This window comes from Gorilla gorilla, chromosome 11, assembly GCF_029281585.2.
Source record: "Gorilla gorilla gorilla isolate KB3781 chromosome 11, NHGRI_mGorGor1-v2.1_pri, whole genome shotgun sequence".
Classification (NCBI taxonomy): Eukaryota; Metazoa; Chordata; class Mammalia; order Primates; family Hominidae; genus Gorilla; species Gorilla gorilla.
The window spans coordinates 133,301,302-133,317,420 of NC_073235.2; the positions used below are offsets into that span (position 1 = coordinate 133,301,302).

The window sequence follows — 16,119 nt, forward strand, 5'->3', positions numbered from 1 at the left end:
CGTGCCCGGCTAATTTTGTATTTTTAGTAGAGATGGAGTTTCTCCATGTTGGTCAGGCTCCCGACCTCAAGTGATCCGCCCGCCTCGGCCTCCCAAAGTGCTGGGATTACAGGCGTGAGCCACCGCCCCTGGCCGCATGTAAGCATGTCATGAATACTTGCTAAATGAACGACTGACCAAGTGAAAGAATGAAAAGCAGACCTAGACCCCAAAAGACAGGGGAGAGAATTGATTACCCTTTTTGAAGCTTTTATGAATCTCTATTAAATCAGGATACTCCTTCAGGTTAATCCTGCTGAACAGGACTGACAGAACTGAACAATCAAACACCTTCTCCAGGTGGCAGAGAACCTGATACACAACTCTCTGTATAGGAATCGAGTTTATACAGGCTTCTTGAGAATACTGTTAAAAAATTCAATGGTAAAAGTATACAAAATAATAGCTTTAAAGTTAAACAAAGATTGGCAATGTAATTGCATAGAATACTTCCATTGTTCTCAGTGTAGGCTACTATTTTTCATGTAATATTCTAGAACTTCTTAAATATTTGATCCACTGCGTTAGAAAAACAAGTCAACCCTTCCTCTTGTCTTTTGAGCTCTCATCCTGCCCAGGATGCCGTGGGAATAAATCTTACGGTGATTTTGTTGTCTGCGCAGCAGTCACTGCCCCCACACTCCCCACCTTCCCCCTATGGTATGAGAAGTCCTGAACAGGCTCCCAGAGATAGGGAGATGGTTCTTCCCTTGCCATAAAGAACACAACAGGAAGAGTACAATCACACACTGAAGACATGGCTTCCTTCTCTGTACCTCAGGGCACTGTTCAAAACACCTGAATTCCAAAGCTCCAGAACTACCCAAGAAAATTTAAACACTTTAGACAAGACAATAGCAAGGCAGAAATTTGTTTGATAACAATTATAATGGCACAATTCTCTGGAGGTTTCATCTGACATAAATAGACATTACAAAGAAATACTGCTTCCATCATCTTAGCTATCTTAATTTTGTTTTATTCTTGTATATTGTATAAATCACTACATATTTGTAGAGCATATCCGTTTCAATTTCACTCCAGACATGTCACCATTACCGTCCACTCCCACCCCAATACTTGCTACAAAAGAACAGAGTGGACAGGCACAGTGGCTTACACCTGTAATCCCAGCACTTTGGGAGGCCAAGGCGGGTGGATCACCTGAGGTCAGGAGTTCAACACTGGCCTGACCAATATGGTGAAACCCTGTCACTACTAAAAACACAAAAATTAGCCAGGCGTGGTCGTGGGCGCCTGTAGTCCCAGCTACTCGGGAGACTGAGAAAGGAGAATTGCTTGAACCCTGGAGGCAGAGATTGCAGTGAGCTGAGATTGTGCCACTGCACTCCAGCCTGGGTGACAGAGCAAGACTCCGTCTCAAAAAAAAAAAAAAAAAGAACAGGGCTTCAGTTAGAAATAGAGTGTCTTGTCCAGGCAAGGTGGCTCACGCCTGTAATCTCAACACTTTGGGAGGCTGAAGTAGGAGGTTCACTTGAGGCTAGGAGTTTGAGACCAGCCTGAGTAACATAGCAAGACCCCATCTCTACCAAAAAAAAAAAAAAAAAATTAGAAAGATGTGGTGGCATGCACCTGTAATCTCCCAGCTACCCGGGAGGCTGAGGTGAGAGGTTTGCTTGTACCCAGGAGATCTAGGCTACAGTGAGCCATAATTGTGCCAATTTACTCCATCCTGGGCCACCGAGTGAGATGCTGTCTCTAAAAAAAAAAAAAAAGAAAGAAAAAGAAATAGAAGTGTCGTCTTTAATGACATCTGTTTACCCCATTACCTTCTACCTTATACAATAATTAACCAACAGAAAAGGGTCTTCCCACAAAAGGCATAAAAGGCCTATCAGGCAGTTAGCAATATACTAAACTTTGAATCCAGGATGCCAAATATAAATTAATGTGGGGGCCGGACTACAGTGGGTGACGTAATAAACTTCACTTACAGTATACATTTTTTCAGTGATAAAGGAATTGTCTCTGAGGCTTTCAAGAAAAGGAAATGGCTTTGTTATTGCATTTGCTATCTCCACCTTATTCTCCTTGAAGTGACTGGAAAAGATCTCACAGGAAATCTCCTTCTTCTGGACCACTGCAAACATCTTAAGGAAAAAAAAATACAAAGAGAAAGTAAACATCAAGATTCCCAGATGCCTTTCCTAGCCAAAACATTCCAGGCCCAGATGACTTCACTTGCAAGTTCTTCAAAACATACATTTAAGAAAGAAAATAACCAATCTTACACAAACTCTTCCAGTGAAGAAAGAAAAAAGGAACACACTCTAACTCACTAGAGAAGGATAGCATAATTCTGATATACAACCTGACAAAGACATTACAAAAATGAAAAGTAGAGGTTACTATCTCTCGTGGACAGAGATGGGAAAACTGCAACAAAACATTAGCAAGTCAAATCCAGCAATAGGTAAAAAGAATAATACATCATGACTAAGTGAGACTTATTCCAGGAATGCAAGAATTCTTTAACATTTAAAAATCAGGAAATCATGCTTGTTCCAGCAGCACATACACTAAAATCGGAACAATACAGAGAAGATTAGCATGGCCCCTGCACTAGGATAACACATAAATTTGTAAAACACTCCATTAAAAAAAAAATCAGGAGGCCGGGTGCCGTGGCTCACACCTGTAATCCCAGCACTTTGGGAGGCTGAGGCAGGTGGATCACGAGGTCAGGAGTTCGAGACCAGCCTGGCCAACATGATGAAACCCTGTCTCTACTAAAAATACAAAAATTAGCCAGACATGGTGGTGCGTGCCTGTAATCCCAGCTACTCAGGAGGCTGAGGCAGGAGAATCGCTTGAACCTAGGAGGTGGAGGTTGCAGTGAGCCAAGATTGTGCCATTGCACTCCAACCTGGGCGACAGAGCAAGACTCTCGTCTCAAAAAAAAAAAAAAAAAAAATCAGGAAATGTATATCACCAGATTGACAAAATAAAGGGGAAAAATATATGATAATTTCAATAGATCCAGAAAAAGCTAAAATATAATAAAATATCTGTTCATGATTTTTAACTCTCAGAAAACTAAGAATAGAAAGTAACTTTTTAAATATAATGAAGTATATAAACAAACAAAACCCTATGGCTAACACTATACTTAAATGTGAAATACTAAATACGTCCCCACTCAATTTGAGAACAAGACAAAAATGTCTACTGTCACCATTTCCATTTAACACTTACTAGAAATCCTAGATAATGCAATCAGGTGATAAAAAGAAATGAAAAGAATAAACCCAAAAGGGAGGAAATGTAACTACCATTATTTGCAGATGACTATATACTTGGAAAATCTAAAGGAATGAACTATTAGAATTAATTAGTAACTTCAGTAAAGTATCTGGATTCAAGGTTAATATGCAAAAATCAATTGTATTTTTGTATACTAGCAAATTATAAGTTTAAATGAAAATAGAAAAACAATATTCTTTTCAAAAGCATCAAAACCACTAACAATAAAGGTAAATCTAACAAAAGATGTTCCAGAACACTACACTGAAAATCATAGAACTTTTGCTGAGAGAAATTAAAGAAAGCCAAAATAAATGGAAAGGTATATTTGTGGATTGAAGACTAAATATTAATATGTAAGTTATCCCCAACTGATTCATAGATTCAATATAATTTTAAAAAATTCAAGTGGAATTGTTTGTGGAAATTGACAAATTGATTTTAAAATATAAATGAAAATGCAAAAGACCAAAGTTAGCCAAAAGAGTCTTGAAAAAGAATCACAATGTTTTAACTTCATATAAAGTTACAATAACTAAGACAACATGATATGGGCATAAAGATAAGCATATAAATCAACAGAGACTACAAGAAAGAGAAACACACACATAAGGTCACCAAATTTACAACAAAGACACCGCCACATTTCAGTGGGGAAAAGGATGGTCACTTCATGAAATGGTGTTGGAGCAATTGAACACCCTACCTCATACCATACACAAAAATTTATTTCAAATGAATCATAGACCTAAATATGAAAGATAAAATAGTAAAGCTTCTAGAGCATGTAATATAATATCTTCTTGGCTTAAGGTAGGCAAAGATTTCTTGCAAAAGATCCCAAAACACTAACTATGAAAGAAACCACTGACAAATTAGACTTACTTAAAACTAAGAACTTTTGTTCATCAAAAGACACTATTAAGAGAGTGAAGAAAAGCCACAGAATATGTGAAGATATTCACAACACATATCCAACAGAAGACTTCTATGTAGAACATGTAGAAAGAATGTCTAGTAATTAGAACACAAAAATCCCAATTTTTTTTAAAAAAAATAGGCAAAATAACAGGCATTTCATAACAAAATACTCAAATGACCAATAAACATATCAAAAAGTGCTCAAAAGCATTGTTTTTCACGGAAATGCAAAGTAAAAGCTCAATGAGATACCACTATGCCAAGATACCACTATCTATTCACCAAAATGGCTAAGATTTACAAAAAAAAAAAAAAAACCTAGCATCAAATGTTGAGAAGAATATGCTGTTTGAAACACTCATACATGGCTAGTGGAGTGACAATTAGGACACCCACTTTGGAAAACTGGCAGTGTCTACTAAAGCCACCCTATGACCGGGCAATTACACTCCTAGGTCTATACCAAGAAAAACAAAGCAAAACCAATACAAAAAACCTCAGGGTTCAAATGTCTTTGTCTCACCCAGGTAACATTTGCAAAAGGGTAAGTGAGGATAGGTAGCGTTCCATCACCAGCTATCACTTGCTACTTTTTACCTGATTTATCAGAGCTTAGTTTCTTCCACTTTACAATATGCAGTTGGCTTTATGACCCAGTTCAAAGAAGTTTTGGAATAAAACTGAGTATAAGTAAATAAATATAAAAACCCACATGGAGAAAGATGACAAAGGAAGGGAGAAAAAGACGCATCCTCTGTTCACTTGCCACCTCCACCTGCTGACTTCCTGGTCCTGCTACTTTCTAGGCTGCAGAGCCCCATGGGGGCTGATGCACCATCCGTCAACATCTATGCACTCTCAGGCCTAATGTGGGCTTTCCAACATGGCTCCCAGGGACCAGAACAAAAAGTCTGAACTGACTCACCCAGAAAGTAGAAAAGGGAAGTGAAAGTATTAATATTTCTGAATGCCTCTGTATTTGTGAAAACTAGGCCACAGATAGTGGGGTTTCTCAACTCTTGTGAAAATATGGTAGCCAGGAATTAAGAAGGACTTACAGATCATGTCTGGAGGACCAGAAGAGGGTACAGGCCAAGGAGGAGGAACAGGAGGCCAACTCCAAGAAGTCCATGGAAGTCAGGGGACCATGTGTTTATGCAAAGGAAAGAGGGTAGAAAACTCTATTTGACCAAAGCTGACTGAAGTTGTTTCTAGGTGAAGTAACATAGTTGATGTTAGAGAGAAGTAAAACTCTGTTTGCCTCCTCCCCTTGCAGACATGGCCATGGGGAAAAAAAAAAAAGGGAAAGACAGAAACTTCCAAGCCTTTCTCAGGCCTATGAGTTGGTGGGGCACATTGTGACCTTGACTGGACAAGTTAGACCCCAAGCATTTGGATATAGGTTGGAGGAAGCTGAAATGCTCTACATCATAAAGTCAGGGGAATGCCCTTAGAATTTCTGGAAAGCAGGCAGGGAGGAAAAAGAGAAACCTCTGGACCACTGGGGCCAGAGGCAGGAGCCAAGTTGGTAAAAATAGCCAACCTTTTAAAGATAGTACAGATATGAGGCTTTTAAAAAATATCCCCAGAATTTGACACTCCTCCCATTGACAGGTGGAGTCTGTGTCCCCTTTCCTTTAATCTGGGATATGTGACTGCTTGACCAACAGAACGTTTGAATATGGCAGAAGCAATGCTATGCTGATTTTAAGACCAGGCCTTAAACCACAGGAGGGCCCCAGCCAGCCAGCCAGCCATGTGGTACGCCATATTGGAAGTTGATGCTGCAGTCGTGGTCGAGCTGCCAGGAGATACCCATCTAGAGCAGACACACACCATCTCCACTGAGCTCTGTCCAAACTGCAGGTGTATCACGAAATAAAATAAGACTTTTATTGTTTTAAATCACTGCTTTAGGGTAGTTTTTTTTTCACAGTAGTATAACTAGAACAGATTTTGAAGTAGGATGCAGTTATAACAAAAACATAAAACATGGGGCAGTGGGACAGAGCAGTGGATGGAAGCCTAAAGGTGTTCCAGAAGATGTCAGTGCAGTGTATGAGAAAGCGAGAGAAACGCTAGTGGAATCTGGAGGAAGGAGACCCTTGTTATGTAGTGGTAAAAGTTCTGTAAAACTCTCACCTGCAGTCATGGGGAAGTAGAAAATGTACCTAACAAAATCAATGACCTAGAGATGTCCAGGCAGTGGAGCTCAGAAATGATTCTCATGGGATGGGCCAAGAGGATGAGAACCAAGATTATCTAGGTCTTAAGGGGTGAGATGAAGATCCAGCTACATTTATGTTTGTACACAGTGATTTTTTTCACTCATACTCTGATATTATTCAAGAAAGATTTGAAGTGACTTTTTAAAATACTGAAATGTATCAGTACAAAGTTAAAGATAAATTGGAGCAAAGAGAGAATGAAAGTAGGACATGAACTAAAACCAGGGACCAGAACTCTGAGCCGAACTGTGGGGCAGAGACAGGGAGGCAGCTGGGAGCCCCAGGGATGCTAGAATCTAGGGCTTAAGGTGAGCAGAGCCCAAAAGCAGGTGAGGATTCAGGGGCCCCAGGGGCACCGTGCTCCAGAACGATGCTTTCCAAATCATGTTCCACTGAATCTGACTTCTGACTGTTTTTTGGTTTGTTTGTTTTGTTTTGTTTTTGATACAGAGTCTTGCTCTTTCCAAATCATGTTCCACTGAATCTGACTTCTGACTGTTTTTTGGTGTGTTTGTTATGTTTTGTTTTGTTTTTGATACAGAGTCTCACTCTGTCACCCAGGCTGGAGTGCAGTGGCACGATCTTGGCTAACTGCAACCTCTACCTCCCTGGTTCAAGCAATTCCCCTGCCTCAGCCTCCCGAGTAGCTGGGACTACAGTCACACGCCACCACATCTGGTTAATTTTTCTTGTATTTTTAGTAGAGATGGGGTTTCACCATGTTGGCCAGACTGGTCTCAAACTCCTAACCTCAGGCAATCCGCCCACCTCAGCCTCCCAAAGTGCTGGGATTACGGGTGTGAGACACTGCGCCCGGCTGACTGTTTAAGAGGAATCCCAGGACATAAGTGTTCTGTGCCCAAATAATGAGAAATGTGGGTCAACGAGGCTCTATCCTTCTTCTCCTGCACCCCCCACCCCTGGCTTGTGTTCTTGCATTTCTCTCCCCACAAATTGGGTACACATCCCAGCACGCCAATGAGGACATCTTCACCGGTGGACAGGCACATGCAGGTCCTGCACATGCGTGGGTCTCTCCCTCTCTCTGCCTTCTCCTTCCTCTCCCTCTCTCTCCCTCTCCCACCCTCTCTCTCTGGCTGTGACTTGTCACTTGTGTGTCACACGTCTCACTGAAGCAGGATGTGCTCCCTCCCAGTAGAGCCATCTCTCCAGAGTGCTGCTCTCTTTTGCTCCCAACCATTATGGGGCAAGTTAACCTAAGCAAGAGAGTGGCCCAAATGTGCTGACTTCTCTGACTCCCTTGAAAGAACAAAGCACTTTGGTGTTCCTCAGACGACTGTTGGGAGGATTAGAACTCTTGTGGTTCAGAAATAACCCTTTGATTCTAAACCCCATGACCTAGTCAATAGTACTCCTTCCTGGAGTCTTTCAAAAAAATCATTCCAGGCCAGGCACAGTGGCTCACGCCTGTAATCCCAGCACTTTGGGAGGCCGAGGTGGGTGGATCACTTGAGGTCAGGAGTTCAAGATCAGCCTGGCCAACATGGTGAAACCCCATCTCTACTAAAAATACAAAAATTAGCCAGGTGTGGTGGTGTGCACCTGTAATCCCAGCTACTCAGGAGGCTGAGGCAGGAGAATCACTTGAACCTGGGAGGCGGAAGTTGCAGTGAGCCGAGATCGTGCCATTACACTCCAGTCAGTGACAAGAGCAAGACTCCATCTCAAAAAAAAGGAATGAGGATCTTTACACTATGGGGAACATATCAGATTCTTGGTTAAGATTCAGAATAAACACAAACCTAGGTGGTAAGGCGATTAAAAGACCTATGTCAGAGCACTTGGCTTAAAGAGAGAGGACACTCTGGTTGACTCTGCAAATCCCCTCTGCCTCAGACGATTGCTCCAAGCCAGATGTGGTCATCTCTCTTCCTCTCTGGTCACTCGCTCATGGATGGTCAGGACTAAGCCAGTTTGCACTGATGACATGCAAGGAGTTTTCCTGGAGCTTCTGTGCAAAACCAGCCAGTCTTCCTCACCCTGCGGCTCTAAACAAGGCCCTGTCTCTGAGCTGCTGCCAGCAGTCACCTTATGACCACGAGAGGAACCACCAACCTCAGGGTGAACATATTCTCATTATTTAGGCCAACTTGTGCCAAGATATTTGTTAACTTGTAGATCCTAACTTTAAAAATCTTCAGAATTGATTATATGAAAAGCAAAGGGTTGGGAGGAAATAAAAAGAAACAGGGAAATATAGGATCCGTTTAAGAACCAGGCTTGGGAAGAAGAAAAATTGTCTGTTTGTAAATGACATGATCTTACATATAGAAAACCCTAAAAACACCATCAAAAAACTGTTAGAACTAATAAACGAATTTCATAAAATCGCAGGATACAAAATCAACATTAAAAGTTCATTGTGGGAGGCAGGACAAGACAGCCAACTAGATGCAGCCAGGAAACATTTCTCCCACTGACAGAAACCAAGATATCACGTAAACCATCACATCTTGGATTGATTTTCTGAGAGAAAATACTGAAAGTGGATAGAGAGCAACGCAGACATCGAGGCTGAAGAGGGAGGAAGCTGGGAAGCCTGCATGGGATTGTCGAGTATCAGGACCGGATCCTAGTCCTGAACAGACCTAAGAAAGGAACTGTGGGGCACCATTTTCCTGTTGCAGGCTTCTGGGATCCTAGCCACAGGAGAACACAGCAACCCCCACAGACATTTGAACTGGCAGGAGGAACTGTCTAAAGAGTAGGCAGAGGCAGAGTTGGAACCTCTGTGGAGTCCAGAAGGTTTTGCTTGTGGGGCAGCTGCAGCGATACACAACCATAGGCACCTATCCCCCAGGGCTCTCAATCTTGCTCTGAATGACGGTAGACCCTGAGGACCACCAGCCTGGGAGAGAGCAGGGCCTTTTCCGCAGGACTGAAGTGCATCTGATCTACATGCCCCTTTGTATACCGGCCCCTCCCAGGGCCCCTGCCTCACTGCTCCCACAAGAGTATGCACACAACACAGCCTCCACTGCCCTGCCCGAGTGTTTGGCTGGTGGCCTGGGAGCAGTTCAGCCCCCAGCTCAGCCAGTGCTCAACCTAGAGGAACTAGAGGACAAAGCCACGGTCCTAGCCCCAGTTGCCCAGGGTTTGAGTACACTGCTCAGGGGTATTGAGCTGGGATCTGTAGCCTGAGCTCAAGTGGTAGAGGAGCCCCCACTCTCAGACACTGAGAAGAGGAAGGCACGGGTTCATGCACCAAGGCAGGAGCTTGGCATGTATCCCTCACAAGACCCATCCAGATAGGGTGTAGGTCAGCTGCAGCCTCTGCCCAAGGGAGCCCCATGGCCCAGAACACCTAATAACCCAGTGATCTGGGCACAAAAGGCTAAGGGTAAAACTAGCTGGTCAGGCCTGCCCCAGGGGCAGACAGTGGTGGGTGATCCATCTGGGGGAGCATGAGCTGCACAGTCCCACAACAGTCTGCTGGGTAAAAACCCCAGGCCACAGGCACCAACCAGCTGCCCACACACAGCACAACCACCCTGCCAGGGAATCCTCCGCCCTGACCCACTGCATCAACAGACCACCCACAGACATACCTACAACCTGCCCTGACTCTGCCAAGCACAGAGAACCAGCAGGCCCCCAGGAAGTTTCCAGGTCTCCCGGTGACCTAACCTTTAGCTTGGACCACACCTAAGGGGGAAGTACAGCCCTCCTGGGCCTTGGAGCCAAGGCCCAGAAATAAACTTGGTGAGAGGGTCATTTCTCATCCCCCCAACTCCCCTTCCCCAGAGCACTGCAGCAAACACACTGAAATACAAAAAAAAGCACATAGCTGAGTAAGACCTGTCTGCTGGCCCTTACTCTTAAGAACCATTGACTGGATCACAGCCCGAATTACACCACCAAACAAAAATAAATTCCTTCAACACACATCGCCTGTGAAACAAAATACAGGAAATTAGCAACAACTAAGAAACAAGTACAGAGCTTTGGCCCCATGGAAGCACCCAGAAACAAAGTCAATCAACTATACACAACATACACCACAGTCAAACCCTCACGGGAAAAACAGAATATATAAACAAAAAGCCCTATCCAGATGACAGCAACTTCAAAAAGATAAAGAAACACCAGCCTTCTCCAATGAGAAAGAATCAGCACAAGAACTCTGGCAATTCATAAAGTCAGAGTATTTCCTTGCCTCCAGAGGTTTACACTAGCTCCCCAGCAATGGATTGAAATGTCTGAAATGACAGATACAGATAGAGTTCAGAATCTGGATGACAAGGAAGGTCAACAAGATTCAAGAGAAAGTGGAAACCCAATCCAAGTAAGCCAGTAAAACAATCCAAGAATTGAAAAATAACAGTCATTTTAAGAAAGAACCAAACTGAACTCGTAGAATTGAAAAATTTACTACAGGAATTTCAAAATACAACTGGGAGCCTTAACAACAGACTAGACCAAGCTGAGGAAGGAATTTCAGAGCTTGAAGACTGACCCTTTGAATCAACCCAGTCAGACAAAATAAAGAAAAAAAATTTTTTAATGAACAAAACTTCTGAGAAACATGGGATTATATAAAAAGACCAAACCTATAACTCACTGGCATTCCTGAGAGAGAAGAAGAGAGAGTAAGCAACTTGGAAAACATATTTGAGGATACTGTTCACGAGAAGTTCTCCAATCTCACTAGAGAGGTCAACATGCAAATTCAAGAAATTCAGAGAACCCCTGCAAGATACTATACAAGACAACCATACCCAAGACACATAGCCAAGGTCAATGCAACAATGAAAACCTTAAAGGCAGCTAGAGGAAAGGGTCAGATCATGTACAAAGGGAACCCCATCAGTCTAACAGCAGGCTTCTCAGCAGAAACCTTCCAAGCCAGAAGAGTGGGGACCTATTTTCAGCATTCTTAAAGAAAAGAAATTCCAACCAAGAATTTCATATCCCATCAAACTAAGCTTCATAAGCAAAGGAGAAATAAAATCCTTTGCAGACAAGTAAATGCTAAGGGAATTCATTACCACTAAACCAAGCTTACAAAAGATCCTTAAGGGAGTTTTAAACACGGAAATGAAAGAACAATACCTCCTACTACAAAAACACCCTTACATACTTAGGCCACAGGCCTTGTAAAACAACTACAGAATCAAGACTACAAAGCAACCAGCTAACAACATCATGACAGGAACAAAATCTCACATGTCAATATTAACCTTGGATGTAAACAGTCTAAATATCCCCCCTTAAAAGTCACAGAGTGGGCCAGGCATGGTGACTCACACCTGAAAACACAGTACTTTGAGAGGCCAAGACAGGCAGATCACCTGAGGTTAGGAGTTCGAGACCAGCCTGGTCAACATGGCAAAACCTCATCTCTACTAAAAATACAGAAATTAGCCAGGCATGGTGGCAGCTGCCTGTAATCCCAGCTACTAGGGAGGCTAAGGCAGGAGAATCACTTGAACCCAGGAGGCAGAGGTTGCAGTGAGCCAAGATCACGCCACTGCACTCCAGCCTGGGCAACAAGAGTGAAACTCTGTCTCAAAAAAAAAAAAAAGAAAAGAAAAAAGAAAAGAAAGAAGTCACCGAGTGGCAAATTGGATTAAAAAAAAAGACCCAACTGTCTGCTGTTTCCATGAGACCCATGTTACATGCAACAACAGTCATGGGTTAAAAGTAAAGGGATGGAGAAAGATCTATCATGCAAACAGAAAACAAAAAAGCAAGAGTTGCTATCACACATCAGATAAAACAGACTTTAAACCAACAACAGTAAAAAAGAACAAAGAAGGGCATTACATAATGATAAAGGGTTTAATTCAACAAGACTTAATTGTCCTAAATATATATGCACCCAACACTGGAGCACCAGAATTCATAAAACAAGTACTTCTAGCCTACAAAAAGATGTAGACAGCCACATAATAACAGTGAAGTATTTAAACACCCCACTGACAACTTTAAACAGATCATCAAGGCAGAAAACTAACAAAGAAATTCTAGACTTAAATTTGACACTTTACCAATTGGACCTAACAGACTTCTACAGAATACACTACCCAGCAGCCACGGAGTATACATTCTTCTAATCTGCACAGGGCACATACTCTAAGATTAACCACGGCCGGGCACAGTGGCTCATACCTGTAATCCCAGCACTTTGGGAGACCAAGGCGGGTAGATCACAAGGTCAAGAGTTCAAGACCAGCCTGGACAACATAGTAAAACCCCGTCTCTACTAAAAATACAAAAATTAGCCGGGCATGGCAGTGCATGCCTGTAGTCCCAGCCAGTCAGGAGGCTGAGGCAGGAGAATCGCTTGAACCCGGGAGGTGGAGGTTGCAGTGAGCCAAGATCATGCCACTGCACTCCAGCTTGGACAACAGAGTGAGACTTCGTCTCAAAAAAACAAAATAAAACAAGAAAAGATTAACCACGTTTGGTCATAAAGTCAGTCTCAATAAATTCAAAAAAATCAAAACCATACCAAGTAGACTCTCAGATCACAGTGAAATAAAAATATAAATCAATACCAAGAAAATATCTCAAAACTACATAATTACATGGCAATTAAACAACTTGCTTTTGAATGACTTTTGAGTAAACAACAAAACTAAGGCAGAAATCAAAAAGTATTTGAAATTAATGAAAACAGAGACACAACATACCAAAATCTTTGGAATACAGCAAAAGCAGCATTAAGAAGAAAGTTTATTATGCTAAACACCTACATTAAGAATTTAAAAAGAGCTCACATTAACAATTTCACATTGCACCTAGAGGAACTAGAAAAACAAGAACAAAACGCCAAAACTGGTGAAGAAAAGAAATAACTAAAATCAGGGCAAAATCAAACAAAATTGAGATCCAAAAATGCATACAAAGGACTGATGAAACAAAAAAAATGGTTCTTTGAGAGGATACACAAGATAGATAGACTGCTAGCTAGATTAACAAAGAAAAACAGAAGATTCAAATGAGCACAGTCAGAAATGACAAAGATGACATTACGCGTCTGTGGTCCCAGCTACTCAGGAGGCTGAAGCAGGAGGATGGCTGGAGCCTGGGAAGTCGAGGCTGCAGTGAGCTGAGATTGTGCCACTGCACAGCAGCCTGGGTGAAGAGCAAGACACTGTCTCAAATAAATATTTTTTTAAATAATCATAATCCTATTAAAGAGTGGGCAAAGGACATGAACAGACACTTCTCAAAAAAAGACATACAAGCAGCCAACAAACACATGAAAAAATGTTCATCATCACTAATCATCAGAGAAATGCAAATTAAAACCACAATGAGACCATCTCACACCAGTCAGAATGGCTATTATTCAAAAAAGAAAAATAAGAGATGTTGGCCAGGGCTGCAGATAAAAGAGAAGGCTTACACATTGCTCTTGGGAACGTAAATTACTTCAGCCACTCTGGAAAGTGGTTTGGAGACTTCTCAAAAAACTAAAAACAGAATTATCATTCAACCCAGCAATCCCATTACTGGGTATACACCCAAAGGAAAATAAATCATTCTACCAAAAAGACACATGCACCCATATGTTCACTGCAGCACTATTTACAATAGCAAAGCCATGGAATCAACCCAGGTTCCCATCAGTGGTGGACTGGATAAAGAAACTGTAGTACACATACACCATGGAATACTACACAGCAATAAGAAATGATTCTCCACATGGTCAGCTGGAGGTCATTATCCTAAGCAAACTAATGCAGAAACAGAAAACCAAATGCTACATGTTCTCACTTATAAGTGGGAGCTAAACATTGGACACACTTGGACATAAAGATGGGAACAGTAGACACTCGGGACTAAAGAGAGGGGAGGGAGGAGGGCCAGGGTTAAAAAACCACCTATTGGGTACTAAGCTCACTACCTAGATGACAGGTACAATCGTACTGCAAACCTCAGCATCACACAATAGACCTTTGTAACAAACTTGCACATCTACCCCCCACCACCAAATCTAAAATAAAGTTTGAAAAAGAAAAAATAAAAATAAAAAATTAGTTGCCTTTCTATAATATATACTAACAACAAACTGCTTGAAAATGAAATTAAGAAAACATTCCCATTTACACTGGCACCAAAAGAATAAAATACTTAAGAATAAGTTTAATGAAGGAGGTAAAAGATTTGTACAATAAGAACTATAAAACACAGATGAAAGAAATTGTAGAAGACACAAACAGAATAATTAATACCATTAAAATGCTCATGCTATACAAAGTGATCTGCAGATTCAGGCAATCCCTATGAAAATTTCAATGATGTATTTCACAGAAATTTTTTTAAAATCCTAAAATTTGTGTGGAGCCAAAAAAGACCCCAAATAGCTTAGGCAATCTTGAGAAAGAAGAATGAAGATGGAGGCATCACACTTCCTGATTTCAAAGTATATTACAAAGATACTGTAATTAAAACAGTATAGTACTTGTATAAAAAACAGACACATAGGCTGGGCATGGTGGCTCATGCCTGTAATGCCAGCACTTTGGAAGGCTGAGGCAGGTGGATCACCTGAGGTCAGAATTTCGAGACCAGCCTGGCCAACATGATGAAACCACATCTCTACTAAAAATACAAAAATTAGCCGAGCATGGTGGTGGGCACCTGTAATCCTAGCTACTTGGAAGGCTGAGGCACGAGAATCGCTTGAACCTGGGAGGCAGAGGTTGCAGTGAGTCAAGATTACACCATTGCACTCCAGCCTAGACAACAGAGTGAGATTCCGTCTCAAAAAAATAAATAAATAAAACAGGCCCATAGACCAATGGAACCCAATAGAAAGTTCAGAAATACACCCATATATACATGGTCAACTAGCCTTCAGCAAAGGCACCAAGAATACACAATGAGAAAATGATGGTATCTTCAATAAATCACGTTGGAAAAATGAAATATCCATATGCAACAAGAATGAAATTGGATCTTTATCTTACACAATACACAGAAATTAACTCAAAATAGATTAAAGAGTTAAAGGTAAGATCCAAAACTGTAAACTTCTAGAAGAAAAGAAGAGAAAAGCTCCATGTCATTGGTCTTGGCAAAGTTTTTTTGATATGACACCAAAAGCGCAGGCAGCAAAAGCAAAAATAGACAAGGGGATTTGCCACAAACTAAAACACTTCAGAGCGGCCAAGGAAATAATCAACAAAATGAAAAAGCAACCTACAGAATGGAGAAAATATTTGCAAGCCATATATCTGATAAGTGTTTTTTTCTTTAGTTTTAATATCTTTTTTAAATATACTTATTTTAATTTTTGTGAGTACAGAGTAGGTGTATTTATGGTGTATGATAAGGATTAAATATCTAAAATATATAAAGAATTCATGCAACTCAATAGCAAAAAAAAAAAACAAAACACATAACCCAATTGAAAAATGGGCAAAGGACCTGAATAGACATTTTTCCAAAAAAGATATACAAATGGTTAAAGGGTTTATGAAAAGGTGCTCAACATTACTAAACATCAGGGAAATGCTAGTCAAAACCACAATGAGATATCATCTCACACCTGTTAGATGGCTATCACCAAAAGGTCAAAAGATAACAAGTGTTGGCAAGGATGTAGAGAAAAGAAAACACTTAAATGTTGTTGGTGGGAATGTAAATTGGTGCAGCCATTCTGGAAAACAGTGTGAAGGTTCCTCAAAAAATT

General features: G+C 41.3%; 1 non-coding gene across 1 annotated transcript; it reads left to right on the forward strand.

Annotated features, from left to right (window-relative positions):
- Nucleotides 1-2,555: 2,555 nt before the first annotated feature.
- On the forward strand, nt 2,556-2,662 carry LOC115933801 (U6 spliceosomal RNA). Its single transcript, XR_004069656.1, has one exon. It is a non-coding gene; the product is annotated as a U6 spliceosomal RNA (small nuclear RNA).
- Nucleotides 2,663-16,119: the final 13,457 nt, after the last annotated feature.